At 33.2% G+C, this 27,719-nt stretch overlaps 1 protein-coding gene across 5 annotated transcripts in view; it reads right to left on the reverse strand.

The window, feature by feature from the left end:
* Positions 1-27,719, reverse strand: part of LOC142320492 (uncharacterized) — a 143,158-nt gene that overhangs the window by 76,438 nt on the left and 39,001 nt on the right. For 4 of the 5 annotated variants that reach the window (XR_012755405.1, XM_075358348.1, XM_075358349.1 and 1 more), the window contains exons 4-5: positions 4,440-4,564; positions 476-605 (exon numbers count right to left, since the gene is read on the reverse strand). The gene's annotated coding sequence lies outside the window, so the exon portion shown is untranslated. Of the gene's footprint in view, positions 1-475; positions 606-4,439; positions 4,565-20,000; positions 20,082-27,719 lie in introns of those variants that run through there. The other variant, XM_075358347.1, reaches the window with a different exon arrangement.

Below are 27,719 nucleotides of genomic sequence, written 5' to 3' on the forward strand. Positions count from 1 at the left end.
TATTGTTTCTTTACTAATTTATTATATATATATATATATATATATATATATTACTTTCTTAGTATATAAAAGTAATTTTTTTTAGCATTTTCTTGTTTTTCAATTTTTATATTTTATCAATCAATAAATGTATAGAAACATTAGCTAAACAATGGTGAATCAAGCTAAACAATGAAAGGAATCATTCCCCTTTCAACCACATTAATGATACTCCTACTGCAATGATTTACATCAAAAGTTGTGAATAGTCTAAAACAGTTGCATACAGAATTTTCATATTTAACAAAAAAAAAATCTTTCAGCCAGGTTAAAACATTTAAGAAAAATAAAAAGTATGAGAATTTTCCATTTTATTGTACGAGTGGTGACAGAACAAAATACAGTAACATATTTAAGTCTAATGAAGTGCAGTTTATTGAAAATTCAAAATTACAAACTGCTGATGCTTAAAAAAAAAATTAAATTGTCTTATTACCTCAATATTAAAACTTTCTTGGAGAAAGCACATGTACATACTGTAAAGTAATAATAACTCCTGATATTTTGTTGAATCATTTAATGGTTTTGACTTCAGCCATTTAAGAGCATATTTTAATAATAAGTATCTAAAAAAATCAAAACAAGAAATCATCATGAAAAATTATTTTTTGATAAACACACATGCAACAAATATGTATGTATGCACACATGAACACATGCGTATACATGTATAAACGAAACAATATAATATTAAATAAAAACAATTAACTATGATTTATTTATAAATTGGAATATAACAAACTACTAATTTCCTAGTAGTAGAAATATAATTTGTTAATCAAATAATAACAAGTAAACTCAGGAAATCAATAAATAGCATTACAAAATATAAAAATATACACTGCCTATGTCACAATTGTATCACACAGTTAAGAGAGCACATACATTTGAATTTGAACTGCAAAATGCAACACACAAAACAAATGGTTACAATAAATGTATAATAATTATGTACAAAAAATAAACAAATAAAAATAAAACAGAAAAATCGGTAATATGAATAGTCACTAAATAACTTTAACAATCACATTATTAATTTCATTTTAATAAAATAAACATTATTTTTAACACATTATTCACATATTATCTTAAATAATACAGTACTCATTCATTTAAGGCCTATTAATAAAAAGCATAGTATACTAATTTGTGCATTTAAAATATAATCTAAGGAGTGAAAAAGGGTACAGATTTACAAAGGAAAAACCTAACATTGGCAAAATCTTAGATCAGGTTACCTTTCCTCATGTATATCATTATAAAATATATTATTACATCAAATCTAATTTGGAAATATTCTAAAGGTTATCTACATCATTCACATTACCATTAACATTTGAAATTTGATAAAAAAATTTTAAATCAACAACTTTGAAATACCCCAAATAACTTTAAATGTTAAATAAACAATCAATTTATTTGAAAAATAATCAATTATTTCAAAAAAGTTTATAAAACTCTGGAACCTATATAACAGAAATATAAGAATTAAATTGTCCATCTGAAGAGTTAAGAAAATGTTTGCAAAATTTCAAAATATTTGGTGAAATAGTTTCAGAAGAGTTTGTGAGTAAAGTTTTGTACACAGTTGGCCGAAGAAGGTTGGTTATGCTTGATTTCATCAGGCTCTGCCCAAATATGCTATTTGTATAATCATTAACACTTATATTCTCAAGCATTTGAATAACTATACTTATCTCAATGTTTGAATATTAAAATTATAAATTCAAAATGAAAGAAAATGTATCTAAATAAGTTTGATGTGAATTACACGTGTTTTAATACATTTACATCTCAAAGTAGTCAACACTTGACACTACAAGGAGTTGCTTTTAGTATAGTTAAAAAATCTGGCTCAATATGGACATCTGCAGACCACGCATCTTAATATTTCCTAAAGAGTCTTTTTTTCTATTAAGTGAGGAAAAATGCTATGCTGAAAACAATTTTTCTATTTGTATCCCTGCAACAAAAGAACTACATGAAAGATATCCTATATTCTTCTACCCTAATGGCACTTTCACTGCTATCTGAAACAATTTGTACATTGTTGCATTGATGTTTAAGTGATTTCAATACAATGATACTTCTTTGTATGCTTTGTAATGACATAGATACAACTTTGCATTATAGTATAAAAAGTTTCTTTTGCAGAATTAGAAATTTCCATACAAAAGATACTGCAAAAAGATATCTTAACACTTCTTTTAAATTTAATATTTGCATTAGCCAAATTTATAACAAAATGTTCTGTGAATTAAAAAAAATTCTCAATTATTGATAAAATAATTTTATTCTAGTCTTATTTTTAACTAATTTCGAAAAAGGAGGTTAAATATTTGACCCATGTATTTCTTTTTATGTTTGTTTATGCATAACCTTTTTCCTATTAATCAAATTGAAATAACTGTGTTTTGGGACTCAAAAGGTGCTGTTCATTGATTCCCTGCAGGAATGAAGGATGGTAAATGCAGCGTTGGATGACGTCAGAGCTACACAAGAAATGATGCCAGCAACCACTTCACAATGTCCTATGCCACAACAATGCACAGCCACATACAGCAGCTCAGACTCAGGATAAACTTTCTAAAATTCATTGGACGCCTTTTGAACAGCCATCATACAGTTCATACTTGTCATCATATGATTTCCACATGTTTGGTTTGCTGAAAGAAGTTTTAGAAGAGGAAAGATTCAAAGACAATTCTGCAGTCAATTATATGTGCAACTGGTTGTTGGGCCATCTTGTTTTTTTTTTATGAGGGGATTAGAAAGCTACCTGTGGAGAAAATGATTTTCTGTTGAAGGAAACTAGGAAGAAAAATAAGGTAATTTATTTGTAATTTTATCTAATAAAGATATAATCAAATAATTATGAAAAGATGTAATCAATAAAGATATGTAAACAAATTCCGGTTTATATTTTAATGACCCTCGTATTATTTTCTACATATTTTTTTAATTTTTATTCAACTATTAACAAAGTTGACATAAGCAATAAATTCTCTTTCTTTTTCCTTTTGAGAGATAGCCTCATTCTAGACATGTTATTACATTTATCTCCAAAGAACTACGAATATTCCAGTGCAAAAAGAATGCATATCCTCATTTTACACTTGTCCCCTTCTCATCACCTGTAGACAAATCTAATGACTAGGGCTCCAAAATCTTATTAATTATGTAAAAATAAACAGGTCAAACAAAAAAAAATCCATAGCTACTAATTACGTTCTTTATCAATATAAATTTTTGCTCTACCAGTCTGAAGGAGAAGAATTTTTACCAAGGGAAATCATTCGTAATCAAAAGATTAAATATATTTGGGAACAAATCTAAAATAAGATAATGAGATCTTATATTCACATATACTAATATGAGATCATAATCTCATATATATGAGATCATGAGGAATAACAATTTTAATAGCAAACATGAGGTTAATCAATCTTAATCAAGAGCTTGAGTCAAATACGGGTTTGCATGATCTGCTAAATTTTAAGGGAAAATCTTAGTGCTGTGAATTAAAGGATCTAAAAAATCAATACCTCTTCCACCATCATTATCAATAGGTAATTCCAATGTCCAAAAAAATATAATGCGTATTTGATCTACAGGTGAAGTAAAAGAAGAGAGACCCTGCAGAACTCTAAGCTGATAATAACAATAATAATTTAACTACAGTTGTAAATTTTCATTAAACAAGACCAGTTAAGTAGTACAATACAGCGGTTTCAAAATTACTAAAGTTATTTCATTTGCATTAACTAAAACTTTTTTCTCTTCATAAGCCACCAGTTCTTTAAAAATCAGTAAAATTAATTTTTATGGTTTTTATATTTAAATGATATAAAAAATGGCCAGCCAGAAGTTGTACTGGTTGGCATGCTGGCTTCTAGAACAGTTAGTTTCAGATTCAATTCTTGGCAAAAGTAAGGCAATTTTACATATAATCCCATTCAGCTTATCATTCTTGTTAAAATCCATGTGAAAGCATGCCTTAGGTCATACTGCTAGAATAGAAATAAAATTAAAACTTAAATCATAAATTTGTGTTCACATAAAATTTTTAACCATAAAATAATACAGACAATTTTATGCTGCGATTGCCATGTATAAATAAAATATCAATTTTCATTAACCAAGATCAGTTAAGTAGTACAAAACAATGGTTTTAAATTTACTAATGCTATTTTATTTCTATTAAGTAAAATATTTTTCTAATTCATACACCAGTTCTTAACCCTCTAGAAAGGTTATAAAATATATAACCCTTCTTTGCATGTTTTCTTAAAATTTAATATAAAGGATATCTTTCATTAACCTAACATTCAGGAATCCAGCTTAAAATTGTAAATAATAGTTTCCAAATAAAAATAATTAGATATAAAATTAAAGCTTACCTCATGTTCTGAAATAGAGCTCCGTAATAATTTTCTGTCTCTTCTCATCACTTATGAGTATTACAGTAGTTAATGATAGCTGAATTTTTTTAGTAAAGTCCTCCATAAGTCTCGACTGGTTATATCTAACAAGTGACAAAATTTAAATTTAGGCAATAGAATGTACTCTATAAAAGTAAAAGGTTACCTTATAAACTCAGTAAATTCTAACAATATGCAACTTGAGTATGTAAATCTCATTACACAGTTTTGTCACTCACCCATTTAATCGAAGAACAATCAACATGGTTACAGACTTTTATAAAATTTTAGGCTCTATTTTATTAGAGGAAATGCTTAAGTTGTTTACAGTTAATAGCACAGTTAAACCTTAGAAATTGTACAGAATAGTTAAATAGCACTGTATACTATGCTTAACTAACAATGCCGCATACTAAAGGTTAAACTTGCAGCACAAAACAATAAAAGTATGAGTATTTTTAATGCACTTAAAAAATTAATGTACATCAATACTAATTTTGAATAGCGCAGAGTAATTTTTCAACTGTTTATTGTTTTGACAGTTTAATATCATGGCATTTTAGTTCTTATTAAATTAAAAATAATAGCATTTATTGAGATTGTTTTTTCTATTTTTATTATATCAGTATATATTTATAAAAAAATGATGAGGTTTATAATTAATTTTTTTTCATATATACAAATCAGAATTTTTCATTCATAGACTAACTTTTAAAATAGTACCCACCTTTAGCATTACCATCTTTGCAACATTCTGTTTACAACAACATTAACTATCAAACATATTTTATTAAATTAAGCACAAGTAAATTAGCACTTTATTCAAAGATAGTGATTATTTACTTTCATTTCCAAAATTAATTCATTGGTCTTTTTTAATCATGAAGTTTGTTTGTTTATTTAGCATTAAGAATTCATGGACATTTAAGTGGCATTTTCAGTCTAATCAGGGATACCTTGAGAACTTGAGCAATCTAACCTCACACATAATACTTAAACTCATTCTTAAATGAAAATAATGACTAAAAGTTGGAGAAAATTATTGATGGGCTGTGAAAAAACAGTACATCAGTAAAATCAGACATACAGTAAATAACAAAAGATTCTACACGTATAAATTAAAAGTTTGTAAATATTTAAATTTTTCCAGTTTGGCTAAAATAAAGGACTGCTTTCACAATATTTTCCTATCTAAAATGTTAAAAAGTATAAAAAAAGGTAAAATTACATTCAAAATTTATGAAGCCAATAAACATCTAATGTAACATTTTTCCACTAATGATGTTATTTTTCCTCATTTCCATGAAAACTGTTACAACGTTGATATATATTAGTTGATACTAAATACGCATTTTAATATTTAATAAATACAATTTATTAAATGTAAGGTATAATGAAGTGCTGGCATTTTATATTTAAAATAATTAAACATTAGATGAATCGGCCGCCAGTATATGTAATCTGTAAGTAAATAGCAATGATTATTTACTTATTCCTACATGATATATCAAATTTCAGTAAGAAAAAAATTAACATTTACTAACTTGGGTAAAAAGATTAATTTAAGTTCATTCATCTTTATGCATTTGTCAAAATTAGATGATTTTTTTGCTGATCATCACTAACAGATAGTTTACCTATAATGAAAGTGTTATAATGCAGTACTTCTATAACGTTTTGACAACATGAATTGATGTTTCCAAGAAAATATCAGATAATAAATTTCTAGCATGGTTCAAATACTTAAATGAAGTTAATTAATATAAAGAGTGATTTAATATTGTTTTAATAAGATTTCAGAATATACTTAAAAGTAAGAAAGCTATAAAAGCTATGACCTTAAACAAATTTAATTAAACATTCTTACAAACACTATTTTTCTCATTTCCTTTTATAAAAGATATTCTGTTTCCTAAAAAGTAGGGCAAATATTACTGACTCTCCCTGATAAATTGCTAGACAACACTTTCTAATTTATTTTTTCATATACCCACTGAATGTTACATCTCTACTCTCTATCTCTTTGTGGTGTAACCTCTACACAAAAAATTTCATACAAAAAAAACTTTACATATGTTGAAAAATCCTCAACAAACTGACAAAATTGAAAAATTACCACCCAAACACAATCAACAGATAAAATTCTGAACTATATAAAAAGTAAAAATATTTATATTTCTCAAAAAAAAAATATATATATATATATTATATATTACATATTTTATATGTATATAAAAAAAAACAAAATAATTTTTTAGCTACAGCTCGTGTCAAACAAAAATAATAATAAAGGGTTTTAAAGAACTTCATACACAGAAAAGAAAATTGCCCAAAAGAAGTAAAAATCCATAATTCAAAATAAAAATGAAAAATAGATATCTACATATGAAAAATCAGAATGTTTAAAAAAGGAAATAAAGCAAGTAGTAATTACTTATATAATGACAAAAACATTCAAATTTTATTAAAGAATATTAACAGCATCAATTTCCAGAATTTGCTAACATGACTGAATGATAAGATTGGGAAGTACTGACAGAAATCTTACTTACTGATAATAGATACAAAAAGATCCCACTGAGAGTTGTGAAAAAAAAATGAATGGTAGAACAATAACATGTGTAAATGCATTACAAGCAGCTGCAACTTTTGAGATTCAACTGGTAAAGTTTGGTAGTTTCCAGACTTTTGACTTGACCAAGATTTGTAAAAAAGATTTTACAAATCTTGGTGGAAAAATTCTTTAAATCTAGTCCATGTTATCTGATTTTTATAAGATCTAGAAATTTATTATGATAATGTAATATCGCATTGGACTTACATAACATAGGGCATGATTTTTTTTTTTTTTTGTCTTCAGTCATTTGACTGGTTTGATGCAGCTCTCCAAGATTCCCTATCTAGTGCTAGTCGTTTCATTTCAATATACCCTCTACATCCTACATCCCCAACAATTTGTTTTACGTACTCCAAACGTGGCCTGCCTACACAATTTTTCCCTTCTACCTGTCCTTCCAATATTAAGGCGACTATTCCAGGATGCCTTAGTATGTGGCCTATAAGTCTGTCTCTTCTTTTAACTATATTTTTCCAAATGCTGCTTTCTTCATCTATTTGCCGCAATACCTCTTCATTTGTCACTTTATCCACCCATCTGATTTTTAACATTCTCCTATAGCACCACATTTCAAAAGCTTCTAATCTTTTCTTCTCAGATATTCCGATCGTCCAAGTTTCACTTCCATATAAAGCGACACTCCAAACATACACTTTCAAAAATCTTTTCCTGACATTTAAATTAATTTTTGATGTAAACAAATTATATTTCTTACTGAAGGCTCGTTTAGCTTGTGCTATTCAGCATTTTATATCGCTCCTGCTTCGTCCATCTTTAGTAATTTTACTTCCCAAATAACAAAATTCTTCTACCTCCATAATCTTTTCTCCTCCTATTTTCACATTCAGCGGTCCATCTTTGTTATTTCTACTACATTTCATTACTTTTGTTTTGTTCTTGTTTATTTTCATGCGATAGTTCTTGCGTAGGACTTCATCTATGCCGTTCATTGTTTCTTCTAAATCCTTTTTACTCTCGGCTAGAATTACTATATCATCAGCAAATCGTAGCATCTTTATCTTTTCACCTTGTACTGTTACTCCGAATCTAAATTGTTCTTTCACATCATTAACTGCTAGTTCCATGTAAAGATTAAAAAGTAACGGAGATAGGGAACATCCTTGTCGGACTCCCTTTCTTATTAGGGCTTCTTTCTTATGTTCTTCAATTGTTATTGTTGCTGTTTGGTTCCTGTACATGTTAGCAATTGTTCTTCTATCTCTGTATTTGAACCCTAATTTTTTTAAAACGCTGAACATTATATTCCAATCTACGTTATCGAAAGCCTTTTCTAGGTCTATAAACGCCAAGTATGTTGGTTTGTTTTTCTTTAATCTTCCTTCTACTATTAATCTGAGGCCTAAAATTGCTTCCCTTGTCCCTATACTTTTCCTGAAACGAAATTGGTCTTCTCCTAACACTTCTTCCCCCCTCCTCCCAATTCTCCTGTATAGAATTCTAGTTAATATTTTTGATGCATGACTAGTTAAACTAATTGTTCTGTATTCTTCACATTTATCTGCCCCTGCTTTCTTTGGTATCATTACTATAACACTTTTTTTGAAGTCTGACGGAAATTCCCCTTTTTCATAAATATTACACACCAGTTTGTATAATCTATCAATCGCTTCCTCACCTGCACTCCGCAGTAATTCTACAGGTATTCCGTCTATTCCAGGAGCCTTTCTGCCATTTAAATCTTTTAATGCTCTCTTAAATTCAGATCTCAGTATTGTTTTTCCCATTTCATCCTCCTCAACCTGCTCTTCTTCCTCTATGACACCATTTTCTAATTCACTTCCTCCGTATAACTCTTCAATATATTCCACCCATCTATCGACTTTACCTTTCGTATTATATATTGGTGTACCATCTTTGTTTAACACATTATTAGATTTTAATTTATGTACCCCAAAATTTTCCTTAACTTTCCTGTATGCTCCATCTATTTTAATAAATGTTCATTTTTCTTTCCACTTCTGAACACTTTTCTTTAATCCACTCTTCTTTCACCAGTTTGGACTTCCTGTTTATAGCATTTCTTAATTGCCGATAGTTCCTTTTACTTTCTTCATCATTAGCATTCTTATATTTTCTACGTTCATCCATCAGCTGCAATATATCGTCTGAAACCCAAGGTTTTCTACCAGTTCTCTTTATTCCGCCTAAGTTTGCTTCTGCTGATTTAAGAATTTCCTTTTTAACATTCTCCCATTCTTCTTCTACATTTTCTACCTTATCTTTTTTTCTCAGGCCTCTTGCGATGTCCTCCTCAAAAATCTTCTTTACCCCCTCTTCCTTAAGCTTCTCTAAATTCCACCGACTCATCTGACAACTTTTCTTCAGGTTTTTAAACCCCAATCTACATTTCATTATCACCAAATTATGGTCGCTATCAATGTCTGCTCCAGGGTAAGTTTTGCAGTCAACGAGTTGATTTCTAAATCTTTGCTTAACCATGATATAATCTATCTGATACCTTGCAGTATCGCCTGGCTTTTTCCAAGTGTATATTCTTCTATTATGATTTTTAAACTGGGTGTTGGCAATTACTAAATTATACTTCGTGCAAAACTCTATAAGACGGTCCCCTCTTTCATTCCTTTTGCCCAGCCCGTATTCACCCACTATATTTCCTTCCTTGCCTTTTCCAATGCTTGCATTCCAATCTCCAACTATTATTAAATTTTCATCTCCTTTTACGTGTTTAATTGCTTCATCAATCTCTTCGTATACACACTCTACCTCATCATCATCATGGGCGCTTGTAGGCATATAAACGTTAACAATCGTTGTCGGTTTAGGTTTTGATTTTATCCTTATTACAATGATTCTATCGCTATGCGTTTTGAAATACTCCACTCTCCTCCCTATCTTCTTGTTCATCACGAAACCTACTCCTGCCTGCCCATTATTTGACGCTGAATTAATTACTCTAAAATCACCTGACCAAAAGTCGCCTTCCTCTTCCCACCGAACCTCACTAATTCCTACTACATCCACATTCACCCTATCCATTTCCCTTTTTAAATTTTCTAGCCTACCAACCTTTTTTAAGCTTCTAACATTCCACGCTCCGACTCGTAGAATGTTATTTTTTAATTTTCTGGTGACCCCTTCCTTAGTAGTCCCCACCCGGAGATCCGAACGGGGGACTATTTTACCTCCGGAATATTTTACCAAGGAAGGCGCCTCCATTATTGCTATGTGAAAATGCAGAGAGCCACATTTTCTTGGAAAAAAAGCAGCTGTAGTTTTCCATTGCTTTCAGCTGCGCAGTACTCAGAGGACTGAGTGATGTTGATATGGCCGTTTAAGTCATTGTGACTCACGCCCCTAACAACTACTGAAAGAGCTGCTGCCCTCTTTCAGGAATCATTCCTTAGTCTGGCTCTCAACAGATACCTCTCCGATATGGTTGCACCTTCGGTCCAGCTACTCTGTATCCCTGAACACTCAAGCCCCCTCACCAACGGCAAGGTCTCATGATTCATAGAGGAGGAGGGCATGATATTCTTAATTTATTTTAAAACAATATATATACTGATCCATGAATGTATGTATATATATATAGGTAAGTTAGGTGCTATATCCAAATGATTATGGACAACCTAACACGAGTCATTAGACAGCTGAGTTCAGCGTAGCAGTAATTAGGAATAGCAAGCAAGAAAAAATTAGAAGTGAACAGGTTTCCCTCATCATTTTCAATGAGTAAAATATACTACTGCATATCTGCATGCCAAGCCCGCCAAATATAGGTGATATTTAGACAGACCTACTGCATAAAAAAGTAACTCTGACTAGACATATGAGTGGTGCTCATATATCAGAAACATTGATTCCAGGATACAAATTGGAAGAGTGAACCAGAACAGCAGTGAAAATATTGAGGAAACGGAGTGAGAAGCGCAAAATGGTTTTTACTGCTAAAAAAATGACAATGATGATGCTCAAAGGTATCCTGCAGAAAAAACCATTGTTGAAAGTTGAAGGGAGAAATATTTAGCATACCAAAACCCAGACATTTGGATGTTGTGACTGATGAAAGAAGGCAATACAAGGAACATCTGTCACATGCCAGAAAAAAAGCGTTCAATGCATTTAATAAAGTAAGAAGTGTTGTTAATTACAAATGGGGACTGGATTTCCCAAATAATGTTGTGTGGAGTGTCAATATGGGCACTCAGGGCAAGCTCAGGTTTTAGGAAGATCCCACTGAGTGCGTAAAGATTACTCCTAGAGATAGTAATTAGAGGACACTATAATATTAATCCTAGAGATAATTAGAGAACATTGCACTATCCCGAGTGATGTGATATTTCTGGTGTAAACCCACTTAATATCAACAGCTAGAGAACAAAAGAAGATCACACAGTTAAGGAAATCAAATACGTGTAAAAATTAAAAATTGCTGCAGCAAAGTGAGGGAAAGATTATAGAAGAGGATTTCATTGAGTGGCAAGATAGAAGGAAAAACTCAATGAAAGGAAGAGATACATACACAATTTTCCCAGATATCCAGAAAGATGCAGAAGGAAGTGGCTCACATGGATCAGTACACAACGCAGGCATTATCAGGACACAGGAATTTTAATAATAAACTGAATGGGTTTGGACTGCTGCCATGTCCACACTGTGTTGTCTGTGGAGTAGAAGAGACTGTCGAACATGTGCTCCTTGTATGTGGACATACATTGAAGAAAAGTATGCCGCATACCTCTCTTCTTCATACGTTACAAGAGTCCACAAGGGTTGTGGACCCTTGTAACATATGAAGAAGAGAGGTATGCGGCAATTTCATGAAATAGATGTAAGATTTAGGTTAGAGGATATATGTAGTGATAGGGTAGCATATGGTAAGTTTAGAATATTTATTAAAGAGATCCTGGTTAAAAAATAAAACATCAGGATCTAAAGAAGAAAGAAAATTGTCCGTGGATGTGAGGGCATGACTCTGAAGATGTCCATTTATAAAGAATGATTTCTGAGTCATGTCCATAGATTAGGAAATATTAGGTTTAGGAAATTAATTTAATAAATGTTACGTTTAAAGTTAAGGACAAGATAGCTACAGTATGTAAGACATACATACATGATTGGCAGTGTATTAGATTGAGAAGCCGCAACAAGATTATAAGAGGAAAAAAAGACCCAGTATTTGAGATCCAATCAGATACATTAAAAGAAAAAAAAAACTGTAGCTGAACACACAGCAAGTTAAGAAATATGGGAAGAAAGAAGAAAAGTAGAAATTGAAATGTGCGAAGAAGAGACTGAGGAAAAAGTTAAGGAATGGAATGCAAGAATGGTAGGAGATTCAATATTTTTCCCTACAGATCGCAGAGCCTGGACAATGTCCCTTGCTGCTGTATCTTTCTATTATCGGGCGAGTTTCATCAGTTATTTAGTGGCGGTTATAAATTTTAAGTGTTATTTATGGCCATCCATAAATAACACTTAAAATTACCAAATCCATATTTGGTAATTTGCATTCCTATCCGTATGGACCAGCATGAAATTTATTTGGTGGTTCTGACCGTGGGAGGCTAAGCTTTTGAGCCTAGTAATCCTGGCGTGATTCCCCTTCATTCCATCCACTGAAGTCCTTTCGGTACCAGCACCTATGGGCTAGCAAAAATGCGCCTACTGCAGCCCTAGTTATTTTCAGGGAAATGCGTATGTTCTCCGGAGGGAGTCACATATGCTGACTAAATGAGATTGTAGTCTCTTCGTGGGACGGCGTGGGGTGTTGTTAAGGTTTTTATAGTTTTTAACTAAATTTAATTGTAAAAACGGTCACTTTCGCGGCCGGAATATTCGCGCGGTTCCATTTATAGGTTACACGATATAGAGGCTCCTAAGCCTGGTTTGTCATTTTTTAATCTCGTACCGCCTCTTCACGGTGGTTTGTTTAATAAGCATGAGGCCCTGTGGAGTACGGTCCTCTCAGCAAATGTCCCGGAGATGGCCGTGTTCGGACACTGCCGCTCTCCCGAACAGTCTGCGTGCCTGCGCCAACCCCCACCTCGGATACGGTGTGTAGTCCCGCATCGTAGCGAAGAGTGACGTTTCTGACAAACCAAGGTGCTCCAAATATCGTCCGCAACGCTATGTTTTGGACGGCTTCTTATTTCTTTTGAAGCGTGGAGTTCAACAAAGCTACCCATGGCGGGTAAGCATGTTAGAATCAGCAGGACGTATAGCCGAAAAATGAGCGATTTGGTCAACAGTGGATATGGGCTAGCACTGTTCAGCACTGGGTATAGTGAGGCCCTGACGGCCTTTGCCCTTTGGGTCACATATTTAACATGTTCTGCTAAGGTAAGCCGTTTATCCAGGACTACTCCCAGATACTTGACTGTTTTCCCAAAAGGAATTTTTTCTCCTGAGATTTCCAGCTGCCTGGCTGGAGCACGTGTCTTGTATGTGATTTTTCACAGTTGACCTTGATTCTCCACATATCGAGCCACGGCTCTAATACATCCAATTGCCGTTGGAGTCTCTCGATCGCGTAATCTACACTTCCGGATTCATAATAATACGCCGTGTCGTCTGCGTATAGAGCTGTATTGATTCCTTCCGACAGCGGCATATCGTTGACGTACAACAACGGCGAGAGCACTGCTCCTTGGGGGACTCCAGCGGCTACATCTCTGGTGGAGGAGATTGTTCCCCCTACGCGTACAACAAATTGTCGGTCTAGTAAATAAGACCGTATCAATCTGACATAGCGACAGGGAATCGTCGTATGTGCGAGTTTATACAGCAAGCCGCTATGCCAAACTTTGTCAAAGGCTTTAGCAACATCTAGAAAAACAGTTGCAGTTACCGCTTTTCTATTTAAGCCTCCGACAAGACTGTCGATTATTTTAACCAGTTGGAGGGTCGTTGAGTGGCCCTCCCTGAACCTAAATTGCTCAGGCCGTACTCCTTTTCCCAAATGTCGCCTAAGTCTCTCCAGGAAAATCCTTTCGAATAGCTTTGACAACATTGGTAATAAGGAAATCGGCCTGTAATTCTGGGGAAAAAGCAGACTTTTCCCAGGTTTGGGTAGGCATACCACATTTGCAGTTTTCCAGCAATTCGGAAAATATCAAACGTACAAAACTGACGTGAATATTGTGGTTATGGTCGCTATAAGAGCGGGTGGAACATTCCGGAATGCGCGGGCACCGATCCCGTCAACACCCGGTGCCTTGTCGGGGCGTGTGGCCTTAATTGCAGCGGAAACCTCCACCTAAGTGACTTGGTCTATTTCTAGTGGGGTGTCCTCCAACTGTGCTAAATAATCTACGAGGAAGGACTCTATCTCGGTTGTGTGGTCGTGGTGGGAGGGGAGTTTGGAGTAAATTGGTTCTCTAGGGTGTCGGCGAAAACCTCCGCCCTGTCCGCCTCCGAATATGCCAGAAGGCCTCGTTGCCCCACAAACGGGTGGCGGGGTTTCTTTCCTTCTCGTAGTTTTTTGTTTAGCCTGAACGCCGAGGAGTAGTCGACTGAGACCGAGGCGAGGTATTCAATCTACGAATCCTCTCGATGTTGTGCCAGCAGCTGTTTAACTCTGTCCGTTTGAATATAAAAAGCCCTTTTATCATCGGAGAACAGGGTGATTAGCTATCTCCTACTCAATCGCCGGTTTCTGCTATAGCGTTAGAGAAGTGAAGTGGGAGATTATTACGGATAGATCTCATGGTCTTTTCCGTAGAGCTGTTTGACAGTCTCGGTCATTGACGATATGACGCGTTCGACCGTTTCGTCGATTTCCTCCGGTATGTTCAGCAGTTCAGGATGCGCTGGCCTGTAATCCCATTGGAAAGTTTCATAGAACGTTTTCCAATTCACTGACCTTCGGGGTATAGTCGGAGGATCTCGGCCGTCCCCTGCTTGGCCCAGCTCTAGACAGGAGAATGGTCCGAGCTGCGGTCTTCTCTATCGTTTCAATCATGAACGGAGTTGTTACCCCCTTCATAATTGCGATGTCGAGTACATCAAGTCTCGATCTGCCCGTTCGATGAACAAAGGTGGGCACTTCGGGGCCTATGACGACTAAACGGCGTGCTCGTGCCCTTTCGTATAGCAATCTGCCATTTGCAATGTAAAGTAATTCCGAACGGTCAGTTGTTTGTTTGCGTTCAGAGACGTCTCAGACAACAGTATCACGTCTATTAGTAGATCCTCGGCCAGACGGCAAAGTTCTGCCGTCTTACCTACTACTGAATTGGCGTTCCACTGTAGCAGTCTGAGAGTTTGCCTAACCGTACCTAGATAGCAGGTTCATGAGACACTGTGATGGACAAGAAATCCGTACCGGAACTCTCCTTCGGGAGTGCGGTTATATTTATTTTGCCGTTGGAGGGGCCGGAAGTCGATAACGCCTTTTTGGTGAAGAGTGGAGCTTCTGGGACCTTGGTTGGTCTACCAGACGTCGTGGGTTTGGCACCCGCCCTCTTTGATTTTGCCGATTGTTCGACTGCCCTTTTTTTCCTGCGGAGCAGGCTTCGTCGCAGGCTTGTTCAGTTTTTGGCCTCCCCCTTTCTTATAACTACTGCCGGTTTAGGCTTTGGTGGTGTGGGGGTAGGTGATTCCCCTTTTTCCATCGTCACTGTTCCCGCCGATAAAACTACCTGCGGCTGGAGGATCGGTTTCCCCCTCCGGGAACTCGTGCCCAGCTACGTCCGTCAATAACGACAGACGTTTTCTGGGTGCCCTTTTGCTTTTTCAGCTGCTTCTTATAATAAGGACAGCCCCTGTAATTGGCCGGGTGCGGCCCCTTACAGCTTGCACACGAGGCAAGCTCTTCGCGCGAATACAGATACGTCGCCGTGTCGTGGTCTCCACCATATTTCACGCAGAGCTGTGCCCTGCGACAATAGTACGACGAGTGGCCGAACTTTTGGCATCTGTGGCATTGGAGCGGACCCTCTCGAGACACAAATGCGGTCACCGTAATTCTACAGTAGAATAAGTTTTCCAGGTCATACATTCCCCTGTTGGCTGGAGTTCATTTTAAGGTGACGAGGCACGTGGGGGTCTCCTTTCCGGCCCTCGTCGTCAGCTTTTTTAACTGAAACTGCCTCGTAACCGAGGGAGGTTAGCTCCTCTTTTACCTCTTCTGGGGTGGCTCCATAAGGGATGCCCCGGATAACCACTTTGATCTCCCTATCTTTCAGGAGCTGAAAGGAGTGAAAGGTGACTCCCTTGGAATGCAGAAAACTCTGCACTTCCCTTAAGTCACCTTCGCTGCTTAGCTGTAGCCTTACAGAGAGCCAAGTACTTTTGGCTACCAGGCGCCTTCTTGTAATGGCGGAGATTGCTCTCGCCAACATTGGCCACTCCTTAGGGCAATCCAACATGATAGGTGGGATTTTCTCCCGCCTAGTGACCGGAGTTTGCGAGGAATTTCCATCACTAACCTCCATGGTGGCAGCTGCCGTTTCAGAACTGCCCCTCATAGTGTTCGGCTCCTCGGAGGGTTGATCACTCTTGGTTACCGACCTACGCTTTAGACGATATCTTGCTCCCACAATGTTATCCTCTCCTCTCTATTTATTTTTTTAATTTTTCACAAAGGATACACAATGATCCTTCAACAGTCATTGAATATACATGATCCTTATTTGCAACACATGAAGTAATAATAGTTTCAAGTCTTATGCATGACACCACATTTGGCTGCTTAGAAGCCAACCACTCAACTACCAAAAGCCACTGGTTATTTATGCAAAGGACTAAGATATTTTGCAATAAAGTAATTGGTAAAACAGTTATAGCACAATCAGAGAACGCTGCAAAAAAAACACATTATTTCAATACTATATACACATATAAACCAACAATACATAAATGTATTGTATGTAATACATATATATATATATATATATATATATATATATATATATATATATATACACAATATATATGCACAAACACAATACAGTACAATACAATATATATACACACACAACAATAATAATAATAATAATAAATAAACTGTGCTATTTGACAAAGCAATGTTCATATTCATGGAGGAGTACAGCACTCTTGTTTTGTTTGGCTATAGACAGAGATGGAGATATTAAACAACAGTACATTCTAGACTTAGTCCTTTTGAACAAAGTGACATGCTTGTCAATCCGTTCTAAACAAGAAATGTTGTCTGTTTAAAATAGATCACTGTATTTTATTAGTTTACATTAGTAACAACATATCACCAAATTGCATATTGCTTATAACTACATGCCTATTTTAAACTTTTAACCCATAATTCTATGACATAGATCTCTGTTTGTCATACTATCATTACTTAAACCAAAACAATTTATATAAGAATTTTTTACTTTATTTACTTTTTTTTTAGTACGATATATTTTCTTCATGCTTGTGCTAGTACATTGACTAAGAAAGCAATTATTTTTATCTTATTTAACGCTCTGTAATTCTCATTAAATCTGATTTAAAATTTTCTTTTCAATAATTAAAAATATTGCATTATTTAATACAATCACTGCATATCGAACTGCACATCTGACATAAAATATTTATTTAACAGTGTTATTTTTATAGTTTTAAATACAGTTGTTTAATACCTTAGTTTGTAATTTTATTTATTAAGTATATTTATAATTTTATCTGTTTATTTAATATACAAATAAGTATTTTTTTATCAACTGTATTTTTAAATGTGGTTAATCTTTTTAAACATCTCAAACACTCCATTCCCTTTTTTTAATGTTTAATTACACTTTTTGATTATTCATGAAACATTTCCTATGTCCTTTATCTAAATTTTATTAAATATTTATTCTATATTCATAAAACATAAACATAACATTCCTGTCTTTATTTTACTACTTTTTCTGATTATAAATATCTAAAAAGAAAAAATTAATAATGTTGTTGTTGCTAATGGATGCTGTTAGCAACAACACAATGTTGGAGATGATCTCTGAAGTTTTGTACGGTTCATTCACACATATCTCGGGGTATGGCATTATCTTCTTCAATAATTTGCTATCTTAGCTCTGATACCCATAAGGGCAACGTTTAAACTCATTTTCCTTCAGATATACTCAAAGAAATAAATCACAAATGCTCAAATTGGGTGACTGAGCTCCCTCAGTCCTCATCGCCCCCTCAGAGAGACCAGATGTCCAGGAAAAATTTCTCTCAAAACATTAAGTGAATGTCAGGCTGAGTGAGCTGTAGCCCCATACTGTTGGAATCACAAGTCTCCCAATCCCTCTTCTTCAACAATCCATTCTTTGCTGCAGGAAATTTTGCAACATTGAGAAATAATGTTTGGGTTTCACAATCACATCGTCCTCCTCAAAGAAATATGGGTCTATCATACCACATTGTGATATAGCATAACACACCGTTAGTTAAGGAGACTGTAGTGCCATTCATGAATAATCTAGGGTATATTTTCAGTCCAGTAGTGGAAATTTTGCTTATTCACAGCTCCACTGAGGTGAAAATGTCCCTCATTGCTACTGAAGAAAGCTGCCTTAGGAGTGATCTGTGCAAGCATTTTGCTCATACAGATTTTGGCGGTTGGCATAGTCTGTTGGACTCAATTCTTGAGACATCATTATTTTGAAGGGTGAAAATTCAAATTTAAATGCAGAAATCTCCTCAAACTATGGTCTGACATTCCTAAAACAGCATGCCTCTGAGCAAAACATCTTGGCGATTTCTCAATTTGCAACTATCACCAGCTGTATATTTTCTGGTGTTCAAATGGATCTGCATCACCCAAGTCTATCTCTTCTTAGTGTGCTACTAGTTTCCTCCAACTGCCTAACCCAGGACCAAACTATGTTCGCATTAGGAATGACACTGTTACGTGTAATGTTGAACTGTTGCCAAAAAGTTCTTTGCGTCATGATCACAGATTGGCTGTTTTCAAAATATGTGTGCATACAAAGCCGTGATGTGCTTCGGTCCACACCATGTTGGCTACTGAAATGGGGTCATCTTGACAGAACAGAGGGAAACCATGTGCATCTGCCTACTCCCACCACCACCCAAACATTGACCCCTCCTAACTGCTTAGTCAGTTCTCTGCTAGACTCTTTAAAAGGGTTATTTATCAATTAACAACAGTCTGGTAATAAAAATGAACAAAATAGAAGGGGAGCAGAAAATGTTCAGACTCCTGAAATTTTCCTAGAACACAATTTTTTCAGTCAGAAATTTACCCAAAATTCCAAATTTATCACATCTGCCATGCCAGTCACAAAATGCACAGTTTACGTCTTGCTTACTTTTAAATGTCAACATAGTTAATTAATATACAATTACAATATTTTATACTCGATATACTGTATATTGTCTATATCACTTAACACTATTAAAAGTAACTTAACTACTTCAGTATTAAAAGAAAACTATACACTTGCAGTCGGCCAACTAATAAAAACAAAGAAACACTATTGCCTAACCAAAAGCAACTAAACAAATAGTGCATTACAGAGGAGACAATATCCACACATGTACGCACACTGTTGACCATAATGCTTCTAATCAGTAAGCGTCCCTTGCCTGTCACAATTTAAGTCTATGAGTCATCGCTCGCCAGGAATGATGTTGCTGTCTTTGTTCTCAATATACGTAATACTCAATAGGATGAATCTTTTTTTTCAAAACTTGTTAAAAGATCAATTATTCCAGTTAATAATTGTAAAAATGATGTGAATCCAACATCAGTTGATATTTTCATCATGATTTCTATTTTTCGTAAGTAGTAAAAATTTCTGTGAATTTCCCCGGACAACCCAAATTTCCCCTGAACCACGTTCGCGCGTTCTGACATATTCTGCCAAATAATTTTTTAAATTTACTACATGCAAAAGTTACATACATACTTATAAAATATTTAAATATCACTAAAAATATTATATATATATATATATATATATTACCAGTAAGGTCTAATAACTCTTTAAACTGATGTGCAGACAATTCTGACTGCTGATCCACTTGATTATTTTTAATCTTTAGTATAAAAAGTTTCAAGTATTCTATTATTCAAAAATTATTAAATAATAATAATATTTTTTTACTTTAATATTATTGAAATAAAAATTAAGTCTGTTTATTAATTTAATCTCTTTGTAAGAGTCTAGTTTTTTGTACTACTTTTTCTTAATATGGTAAATTAATTACTGAAATAAATTCTATTATTTATGTTACTCAGTATTTTACATCTAGTTTCATTTGTATGAGGAAAAATTTTTTTAAATAAATTTTTGAAACTGAGAGATTAACAAAAAAATTCAAAAATATTTTATCCAATATGTCAAGTAAGAATAAAAATGTCCTTTCTCCTGCTTTATTTTGTTTTACATAGCAAAAATATATCTGTATTACATCTGTAAAAATGAACTATAGCCAACAAAAAATAGCAATTTCTGTAAAAGACAAGAATATTTCTCATCTACAATTGTATGGTCCCTTACTTTTTAACTGTTATGTCAAGTATTGTGTGTCAATAAAAAAAGATCTTTAAAAATCATAAAGATTGCTATCAATAAAGAGACCTTGAAATAAATAATACGGTTACCCCTCTGACATAGAGCCCAGTATAAAAAAAATAATTTGAAGATTAGAAAACTAGTTTAGTTTAAAATAACAAATTTGGTAGTTTTAAAGGTTATAATTTATTTTTAAACACTTTAATTTTAAATAAATTAAAATGGATGTAATTATTATTATTTCATTACATTTATGTAAAATTTTGTAATGGATTTTAAGATTTAAAAAAGAACAAAAAGTCAGTTTAATACTTTTTCATAATGTGCTGATACAATTATTTGTGGTGCAATTTAGTATAGCAAATAAAAAATATTTTTTTGATTACATTTTGTTTTATCACAATTAGCTAATTAATATGCACCTTACGTGTGACAAAACCAGAAGATTATTGTCCTTCTGGCATCAGATTCTGAAGTGGCATAGTTGTTATTTGTCAAAGTGCGAGAACAGAGGCCAAAAATGAGAGGTATAGTTAACTACTGGGTTCAAAATTAACCAAAATAAATTCAAATTGATATTAACCTTAAGTTCTGTTTATTTGTTGTAATATTATCTAAATTATATCATATTATAGTACTATAAACTATAATTTATATTATGTATTATGTCTATTATAAGTACACAACTATGCACACGTATATATATATATATATATATATATTAGTAAAATTCATATTTTAAACATTCATATTATTCCTCTACTCTTAAATTATGTTTTAAATTCTATAATATAAACACCTAGAACAGAACATTGAGATCTCATTTTAATATTACAATAATGTAGCACAAACATTACACCATGAACATAGTTTATTATATTATTTTTAATATGAAATTTAATTAAATAATTCAATCATGGCTGAGAATAAGAGATCCCATGAAAGTACTTTCAATATAAAATTAAAGTATGGTATGTCTTATCTCAATATTCTATACTAAGTGGTATATTATCACAAAGTTCTCCTGGGATTTACATTACCTATTCTACTCGTTTGTTCTACTCGTGAAAATAATGTAAAAGTTCATATACCTAAAGTGCTATGTCCTAAAATGCTTCGTTTGCAAGTTACGGTTAGTGAAAGATTTCATTCAGATTTCAGCTATCTTGATATAATGAGGTTGCACTGAAAATTTTAACACGTTAATTAAGGGGCAGAATTTGTAATTTTTATGTGGTTTCTATTGGTTTTTCTTATGATTGTTGACATAAAACATTGAATAAAATAGTTCCAGAACCGCATCTACAATAGTCTTTGAGAAATTTGGGGTGAAAACCAATAAATTGGGGTAAAACACCCTGATTTTTGTGTTTGATATACAATAACTTTGTTAAATGGGTAATAAAGACATAAAAGTTTAACACAAAACTTGTAAAGAATTTAATTTGGAACAAAATGATGCAAGATAAGTTGAATAGAACATCTCCATCCTGACCCCTTAGGGAAAGAAGACACCTGCCTTGTGATGATCCCAGTCACCACACTGCCCCCTCAGTTTGAAGCCCTGATGGCTTTACTAGAGGTCATCTTCTAGACCCTCAATACTTGATTACATATTCCAGTCATCAGTAGTACAGCCTATATCAGGATGGCACTAATGCAAATGCTCAAGAGGTGTTTCCATTGGTTTAGAAACCCATCAACTAACGTATATTTTTCAAACTCGCCCAAACCAAATCAAAAAACTGATAACCAGTAAAAGTTTACCAATTGAACTATAACAAATATAATCTCATACCCTCAAAAATTGTTTGCAACTTCACAATTTTGACATACCATACCATATATTTTGGAAAACATCCAAAATTACCTACAAATCAACCCACGAACATAAAAAACATCAACTGGACACAAGCGCCAAATGCGCCTATTCTAGCGGAAAAACACTAAACGGGTCCCTAGCCACCCAGGGTACTATTTTACACAAAATACTCTCTATACAATTCTTTAGAGCGCCAAAAGCCTTAAAAATCTTTCAACATCTTTCACTCATCTCTAATTTTTCAGTTAGCCCGCAGATCCAGTCTTGAACCAATACCCTTAAGCTCCCTAACCACCTTTACAAGCCTAAACTCATATTTTAAACAGACGTACAGAAATGATATGCATCATCTGATATTAAGCATTGAGGACACTGACTCGAGTCAGTGTCCTCAATGCTTAGTATCGTAGTATAGAAGCCAAATCAAGCTAGACTGTCCTGAAATGCCCCAAACCCTGAAAGGAAATGAGTCACATGCCGGTTCGGAGATATCCATGAAGTGACTCCCAACACCCTTTTCCCGTCTGGAAAGAGACCATGCGTATACCGCCCATCTGACGTTTCACCCCACGTGTCCTGCCAAATACCAAAACCTGCCTTCTCTATATCCCGAATACGCTGCGCGGTCAGTTCACCCCACTTCTTCGCAGTGTAATGTAACTGACGTTCCGACGCAAGGACGTTAATTGGTTTAACTCTCCAACATTCTGCTGAGGGCTCAGCATCTTCTGTTATCTGTTATGACGAGGGACTACAGGACTATTTCACGTGAGGCAGTTCTAGTCATCACTGCCACGATATATGCTAGTTATCTAGTTGTCATGTTGTAGTTAATTAGTTATAGTTCTAGTTATCGCGAGAGCTATAACTAGAACTGCTTCACATGAAATAGTCCTATAGCTCCCAGTCATAATAACTAATAGGAGACGCTGAGCCCTCAAAACATTGCGGTAGCTTTTTACCTCATTCTGTTTGGCCAAATAAGTGCTGCGTAAAGCATAATCGCCTCGCATGCCCGTTTACACATTTTCATTGTTTTAAAATGTAAACTCCAATCGGGATGGACCACCCTACAAATGCTGAAGAAGGCATCACACGCCTTCTTCAGCATTTGTAGGGTGCATTCAAGGAGCATACAATGTCATACAACTCAATCTATAGAACTTCCTTATTTAATGTTCTAGTATTTAGTAAGGATCTCAACATAATTAACATTACTAAACAGACAGACTATTCTAAACACAAAATCAGATGTAAAATTGTCAGAAGAATTAGAAATTAAAACAGAACTAAGACAAAGGAGTGGTTCAGCATCAATTACTTTTATCTGTGTACTAAAGAAAGTAATAAAAATAGGGAAAGGTGAAAACATTGCAACACACCATTATATAAAATTGAGTCTGAAACTGAAAGGAATTGGTAAGTGCTTAGCCCATGCTGACAACATTACAATTTTCTTGGAGAACCTCAAAAAGGCAGCTGAACAAGTAAAATACTTAAAATAATTTGAAGGGAAAATAAGGCGTAAAGATTTCTTTGAAAAAGGCAGAATTCACAACCAACCAAGATACCCCAAGTCCCTAAAAATGAAATATGCAAAAATCAATAAAGTTAACAAATTTAAATATACGGAAGAAATAATACAAATAAATGATTTAGATAAAAAAACCAATGAAACAAGAAAGAATAAAAGAAAATTAGCTTACCGACTAACAAAAGATATTTTCAACAAAAAGGACATTCTCAGCAGATGCCAAAATCAGGCACTAAAATACAGTAATCAAATCAGAGGACCTGTTTTTTATCAGATGTATCTTCAATTTGAAATCAGATTAAATAAATCCAATACAAAAATAGAGTAAAAACTTGAGAAAGATTCTAAAATCAATAAGAATACAAGAAGAAAATGAATGCAAATTTAGAAGTAATAAAGACATTTACAAATACAATGAAACCGATAAAATGTCAATTTCATCAGTAAATGAAGAGTCAAATCTCACAAAACAGATTTTCAACCACATTTACAGAGAAAAGGATGAATATCAATAGATTTCAGTGGTTGTAAATGAAATGAAAATATTTGAAGGAGATAGTACAACGTTCAGAAAACCAGTAAAAATTTCAAAGAAAAGTAAAAAAAAAACAACATTTGGTCAGAGGAGAGAAGGCAAAAATAAAGCAAAATAATGAACTGTTGGAAAACCAGGAAAAAATGCACAGAAGAAAGAGAAATGAATGTTAAGTAAAATATTGCCTCAAATGTAAAAAAAAAAATTCCATGTGATTTTATCAGTTTCAGTCATGTGATGTGGTAACAAAAAACATATTTCTGCTACATTATCCTGTTAAATCTCTAATTTAATATTTTTATTTAAGAGGTAGAACTGCACTACTCAAAGTATTATTTACAGGCCCATTCATCATCTATAAAAATGAAACAAAAAAAATAATAACACATCCATAATAAAAAAAAATATGTATGTATAAAAATATTGTTGTGTGTTTTACTCTTCTCATAAACAGCTCTCTTATAATCCTTAATGATTTGATTTTTGATTATGCTTTATGGTGGCTTGAATGAGGTTATATTTTATACTGATGCAAGCTTTCTCAATGAAAAAGATAAGAACACAATAACAGGCAAATAATATTAATACATAATGCCAATAGTATAGAAACCTCAACTCCTGCATCAGTCCGACCAGTCCTGAGCACGAGCCACTGACGCAAAAGTTAGGTTTATTTTTCGCAAGAGCGACCCCCTCTTTTTCACCACGAAAGCCTGTATTTACTATAAAAAGCACAGCAAAACACAACTAGTAAGCACAATTCTGCATCCTTCATAAAACAATACTCATTAATTACAAAAGAATAAAAAGAACACGTGATGTCATGGGAAATACCCATTTTAATTAGTATATATACATTTATATATATATATATATATATATATATATATATATGAGAGAGAGAGAGGAGAGAGACAAGAGTGAATGTTAACATCAATAACGCATCATTATTTAAATTGTAATAAGAATGCAAAAAACCATGAATTTTGAACGAATTGATAATGCTAGTAAATTAGTATTTTGTTATAAAAATCTGTCTGACAAGAATGATTTAAAAATATTTTTAGATAATATAAATGGTGATATTGAACAATTATATAAAAAAATACACTTCTAATCCATTTACTGATAGAATTAATTTGTGAATATATTAAAGATGTTTTTATTTCACACGGAAAAACTCTTTATAAATCAAACAAATTAGAAAAAATAAAACTTTACGTGGAAAATAAATTGTCTATTGATAGCGCTTTGATGATTTAATTGAATATTATTTTGAATGGAAACAAACTAAACAAAGAAATATCTGTTTCTGAACTGATGTTGCATATTCAAATACCAGATACAAAACAAGCATTGGGTGGTTCTTTAATAAACACTCATGGAATGTTAGTGATATGAAAGATAGGGTGTATTTAACGCTAAAAGATTACAAGTTGAAAAACAGGAATAGTTGTAAACAAGGAAAGGTTCAGAGAATTAGAATGCCAAATGAATGGATTGGCAAAGGAGAGAATCATAGACGAGGTAATATAGTATCGTTTAAAGACTATTCTTCAACATTACGCGTGCCTTTTGTTATATATGCAGATTTCGTATCGTTTATCATTCCAAATCAAATTGCAAACACTGAACCAGACACTAGTAATACTACAAAAACACATACTCATAAACCATCTGGATATTGTTATGATTTTGAATTACAGAGCTACTATAGATGATGATAAAAGGTAGTTGAAAAGTTTCATTGATTTATAAAATAAATACGAATATTTCAAAAAGGAATTATCAACTAATAAAGAGTGCATTATGAGTGAAAAAGATAAAAAAAATTTGAAAAACTTACTAAATGTGTTATATGTGGAAACATATGTGAGATTGGTGGGAAACTTGTAAGACATCATTCTCACACAAGTGGTAAATTTATTGGTCCTGCGCATGAAAATTGTAATTTAAATTGTAAACACGTAACATTTATTCCAGTTGTATTTCATAATTTATGTGGATACGATTCACATCATATTGTATTGGCGATGGATGAATTGAAAGATAAATTTGAAATTTGTTTTATTGCAAACAACAGTGAAAAACTCGTATCTATTAACACTCAAGAATGAAATATCATATTGATTTATAGATTCCTATCAATTTCTATCTTACAGCTTAGATAATTTGGTGTATAGTTTACTTGATTGTGATGGTTCATTTAAAAAGAAGAAGTTGTTTAAAACTGTTCAGCGTGTTTCTACCGAACATATGGTTCCCGTCCTGCTAATTAGTTAATACTACTCTCTGCTACGGGATATGCTCGCATCAGTCTGCTACTCAAATGATAGGCGTTTGGATTTATGCAGATGTGTATTAGCAATGTAATAAGTTTTGTATTATTTATCAAGATTTAACTATATGATTTCATGTGTTTATCGTAATAAGAAGAACTTTAATTGAAAAACAAAAGAAAATCATCTTTTGAATTGTTGTATTGTATTCTTTAAGGATATTAAAACCATGTTCTGTTAGTTCACCTCAATGTAATGCATAAGACACTACAAAATGTAAAATCTCTCCCTATAACTGCTTGTTGAAAATTTAATATGTGTCAACTAATGCTGAAATGTCTTGTGTTATGTTTTAATATGTAAATCAAATGTCTTATGTTATGTTTTAATATGTAAATCTAATGTCTTATGTTATGTAAATCTAATGTCTTATGTTATGTTTTTTTAATATGTGAATCTAAGGTAATATAAAATTTCTTTAACTATTATGTTTTGATTTCTTATTTATAATCGTATGCTTCAAAAATCAAGAGAATTCATGTTGACATATAAAATTCACGATTGTAAGATTACAATTCTGCGTAGGTTAACATTAAGCTATTAACAGTTTTCAATGAACAATAATAAGATTTTTAACCAATTCCACACATTATTTATTATCCACCCGACGAATGAATCGCTCTTGGAAATTACAGTCCACTAAATGAATATTTTTTAGGTTTTAGACCCAACAAAAACAACATACTCTCAATTTCAAAAAAGTATACAAGGTAATTGTGATGAAAATGATAAAGAAAAAGATTTGTTTTATATGTTAATCTGAAACAAAAAGGTGTTTATCCCTATACATATATTACATCAGCTCTGTTTTCAATGAAACACAATTACCACCCACCGAGGCTTTTTATGATGATTTAAAGAGAGAAAATATCTCTGAATCCGATTATAAACATGCGCAAAATGTTTGGAGTAGTTTTAAAATTAACACGCTTGGTGA

Source organism: Lycorma delicatula, chromosome 2 (genome assembly GCF_047948215.1).
Source record: "Lycorma delicatula isolate Av1 chromosome 2, ASM4794821v1, whole genome shotgun sequence".
Classification (NCBI taxonomy): domain Eukaryota; kingdom Metazoa; phylum Arthropoda; class Insecta; order Hemiptera; family Fulgoridae; genus Lycorma; species Lycorma delicatula.